Here is a 4,668-nt window from a genome sequence, read left to right as displayed (position 1 = left end):
TCTTCAGCTTGATTTAGCTTTTCTCCTTAGAATAAGCCAGTTTAATGAGCTTTTGAAGGCTGTCTGGCCATGGCACCAGGAACTGAGCACTGATGAGTTGGACAGGAAGTACATAAAGGAATGATTTGGGGCAACATCCTTTTTTAAAACCACCCCCTTCCCCAATGGCCCCCAAGATTTCTTTTCCTGCGGTTCTGTATGTTTGCTTTTGGCTTTTCATCAAAGTGTAACTAAAGTGCATAAAATGTACTCATCTTAAGTGTACGGCTTAACCACGGCCAGTTACATGGGCGTAGGACCTGCTCCTTTACACGAGGCCCCAGGCTTAGAAGGGCCAACGCTCTGCTGTCTTGAAATTCTTAATTTTTTTTTTTTTTTTTTTTTTTTTTTTTTTTTACCAAGAGACTCCTCATTTTCATTTTGCTCTGGGTCTTGCAAATTATGTCAGTGAGACCAATGAATTCATTGATCTATATATGTCTACTGCCCTGTAACCACCTCCTTGATGAGGCTATAGGAAGTTTCCCATACCCCCCTGCCCCTTCCCAGTCGGCGCCCCCTAGTGGTGACTTCCTGCCGGACCTCATCACTGTCCAAGCTCTCCCAGACGCAATGACAGAGTGTGCATCCCTTTGCTTCTCCTTCCCTTTGTGCTGCAGTGTCTGGATTCTTCTGCCACACTGTTGCATGGCCCCACAGCTCGCTCTCTCTGCTATTGCTCTGAAGTAGTCTCTTGCACCACCAACCCCCCCCCCCCAGTCTGTGTAGCTGTTCTCCTCTTGATGGGTGCTTGCTTTGTTTTCCCATCTTGACTTATGAATAAAGCTGCCATCAACATCCCGAGCATGTCTTTTGGTGGACATATGTACTGATTTCTCTTGGGCGAGACCCAGCTAGTTAGTAGCAGAACTAGTACTCTAGATATCCAAGCTCATAATTGCCCCTATAGCCCGTTCAATAACCTATATTCTTGGACCACCTACGATGCCCTGGCTGATCCATTGATGAACGTAATAGACAAACATGAATCTCAACTTCTCCTTAAAATGGCACTCTCAACCAGGCTAGAGATATGGTGGAGGAATTAGGCCAAAGAACAAGTAGAGCTAATCTTAATCTTAATCCTAACTCGGCCTTTTGGCTAGGATCAAGTATAGTATCTGTTCTTATCAGTTTAATCTTAACTAACCCTAAGGAACTAACTAGAATTAATCATAACTGCCCTAATTACATTGACGTGGTTGCCATCAAGTGAATGCTCCAGTGCTGCATGAACCGCAAAACCTTGTAGGGAAATAACAGAAAAGTGAGCGTCACGATGTTTTTAAAATAACCCACAAAGACGGCAAGAGTCCAGTGGAGGAAGCAGGTGGTGTTGCTGGGTGGCCGGACACCCTGCTGGCATTTCCACAAGTGTTTTCTTGTTCAGTGCTCACAACATCCCTGCCAGGCACATACGCTATTGTCCCATGTTACAGATGGAGAAACTAAGTCTGCAGCATCTGCAAAGAAAATCGAATTTCAGAGCTAGTGATGGAGAACATAACCGGGAAGGAGGGGAGATGGTCCAGTACTTCTCTCCGCCCATCTACAGCTACTGGAAACTCTCAAGCCCCAGGTGTAGTCAGCTAGCTTTCAGATTTTTTTTTTAAGATTTTATTTAGTTTTGAGAGAGAGAGAGAGAGTGTGTGTACAAGCAGGGGAAGCAGCAGGCAGAGGCAGAGGGAGAAGCAGGCTTCCCTTGGAGCAGGGAGCCCGATGCCGGGCTCCATCCCAGGACCCTGGGATCATGACCTGAGCTGAAGGCAGACGCTTAACCATCTAAGCCACCCAGGCGCCCCTAGCTTTCACATTTTAACTGAAGCCGCTTCATCCAACAGCACCCAGTTTTCTTGCTGGAAGTCAGCCTCCCCAGATGGGTCGGCCTGTGGGAGTAGCAGCTGCATATGCCCCGAGGTCGGCTTTTTCAGGCAAAAGATTCTGATACATCTTTCATCTTCCACGTGGGATTAGGCCTGCATTAGGTCTTTATTTGTTAAAGGGCTTAATCTCATTATGGATCAATTTGTCAAACAAGGAATACATGGGAAACGGCCGTTCTCCGTTCCTCAAATGACCCAACTTTATTTCTTGAAATATCTGAAGCAATTTCCCATGTGAGCCCAGAGATTAGTTTTTGTTCTTGTTTTACAACTTGACATGGGTTTTTACCCTTGTCCGTCACTCTTGGGGTGGGCCTCCAGATCCAGGGTTTATGATGTTTTACACGATAAGAAAGGTGGCTTGGCCTAGGGAAAGGGAACTTTGGAGTCAGGCAGACCTGGATGGGATTAACTCTTAACCAGCTGTCTACTCACTCCGTGACCAGTAGCAAGTTCCTTTTCTCTCCAAGCCCCACGCTCCTTATTTACACACCTAGGAGTGTGTCGCCGGCTTGGAGGAGCTGGGGCCAGTATCCACATTCCTGCCCCCGCAATGGGCCAGCACTGGGCCTGGCTCCCCCTAGCTGCTCAGTGCCTGGGGGCAGTTTTGTCTGACCGTCTCTCCCTTTCGTTATTCACAGAGCATCCTCATCCCAGCTGGCTTTGGCTTTGCTCTCAGTCTTTTCCCACTGGTGCTTTCCCCACCATGTCCTGTCTCTTAGCTTCCTCCAAGCTTAGCTGACCCAAGGCACCGTCTTGCCCACGACCAGGGTTTTCCCTGGCAGCCCTCACCTTTTCTCTAGCTGTGCTCAAAGGTGGACTCCCGTTTACGAAGGCCCAGAGCTTCATAACATTTTTGGGTTGCTTACAAAACTGTAAATACAAAATAGCTAGGGCCTTTCTTGGCAACTTGGGAGGAGTCAGTGTAAGTGGGAGGCTTTGGAACTTTAGTTTCCCCAGCAAACCCACCTCTTACAGTACTTTATTCTCAAAAAGTAAATGTGCGATAGCATCAAATTATGCTTGGAATGATCCGGTCACAAAGGGGGTTGAACCATAAAATTGGATTGCCATGCTGCTTTTATAGATGATCTTTGCCCACTTTGAATACAACACCAGAGCAATAGTCTTTATAACCCGTACTGTGAGTCAATCAATGACAAAATAGATTTACTAATTTGATTCGTAAAAAATAATGCAAGTGCATTTTAATTGAGATATCTTTGATTATCAGTAAAATTAAACTTTGGTTGATGGGTTGCCCAGATCCTAATCTGTAATCTTTTTTAGTTTTCCATGGTGACTTAGTGTTTGTTTTTATTTGTGGTTTTGCTCTTCCTATAGTGTGGATATTAACCCTATAACGAACATTTCCATGTGGGAAGAAATTTGAGGAAAATGATCACGTGGGAAGACGAAAAGGTCGAATTTGTTTCAATTTGTATTTAAACAGAAAACATGCTGTTTTTAGTTAGATTGAATATGAGGTCAATAAAAATAGGAGAGTTTTCTAAAGTTGCTTTTATTTTCATTTTACTGGAGATTGTACAAATGTCTTGTGTTCGTATCCCAGCAAAGTGATGCGCTGTTGCTGGGGGTTTGAGTTTGGGGAGAGGCACCACCACCGATGTGAGCCACTTCCATCCTGTCTGGGGGTGATCAATCTCTTCCATTTCGTTGCTTACTGTATAATTTTTGAATTTTTAAGGTCCTAACTGGAGATTTTTGGAAAGCAGGTTTTTAATGCAATAATTTAGCTCTTGCACTTTTCTCCATGCATCCCACAGTGGACCCAGAAGAAATGGTGCTAATGATCACCAGATAGCTATGGAAATTGCATTGTATTTTCTTACCATATACAGTTTTTCGGAAGCAGCAGATCAGAGGCAAACCCTACTTCTCTGAAGTCCAGTTTGGTGAACCTGGAGTCAGATTATTAAGACCGGTTCTCAGTCAGTCACTTGCAGCCCCCGACTTGACTTAGGAGGACCTGGGTTTGGAAAATCAGTCAACCCTGAGACCACCAGGTTTTCCCACAGAGAGGGGGAAATAAGGTTTCCTTTAACCTAATGTGCCCTGGTGGCTTTTTTTTTTTTTTTTTTTTTTTTTTGTTGGTCCGGGTCTCCAGGAAGAACAAGAACCAGAATGTGGGAAGTGAAACATGAGTTAAAACAAAACAAAACAAAACAAAACAAAAAAAAATACCATCAGAGCAGGAAGGGGGCAGGTTGGGGAGAAAAGGGAGAGACCAGTCTTGCAAAACAGCCCCTTTGTGTCTCTGAGCTGTGGTTATTGAGAAGAGTTAGAGGCAGATAGATCCCATGAAGGAGCAGCCTGAAGCTGCATGCAGGTATGTCCTTAGTGCTAAATATATAGGAAATGCAGAACTGGTAGTTAAATGTCTTGGCAGAAAACTAGCCAGAGCTCATGGAGACGGCTTCCCGGCATTCAATCAGATACAGGGTGGCTGGAGCAATTGAGAGAGAAGCGATTCTTCAAAGTTCCATTTTAATTACACACTGGTTGGAGAATATTACTTCCAGAACCCCCCATGCTACCTGGGTTCACTTCCAAAACCTAATGGAGTTATATTGGCCAAAGGAAAGGCTTCCAAATCACAGTGACAACTCCCTCCCCACCCCACCCTCGATGCGCTTTGTCTTCATACAAGTGCCGGCTCAGCTCGAGGGATTTTAGACTCTGCTGAGAATTAGCTCCCTCTTGCCCTCCTATTTCATTAAGAAAT

The 4,668-nt window shown here is 44.9% G+C and overlaps 1 pseudogene; it reads left to right on the top strand.

The window, feature by feature from the left end:
* Window positions 1-1,121: 1,121 nt before the first annotated feature.
* LOC112814845 (U2 spliceosomal RNA) lies at window positions 1,122-1,232 on the top strand (annotated as a pseudogene).
* Window positions 1,233-4,668: the final 3,436 nt, after the last annotated feature.

This window comes from Callorhinus ursinus, unplaced genomic scaffold (assembly GCF_003265705.2).
Source record: "Callorhinus ursinus isolate GAN/ISIS: 27379988/994484 unplaced genomic scaffold, GSC_fseal_2.0 scaffold46, whole genome shotgun sequence".
Classification (NCBI taxonomy): Eukaryota; Metazoa; Chordata; class Mammalia; order Carnivora; family Otariidae; genus Callorhinus; species Callorhinus ursinus.
The sequence above is the reverse complement of the archived record's forward strand: the minus strand, read 5'-3'. Positions and strand labels throughout refer to the sequence as shown.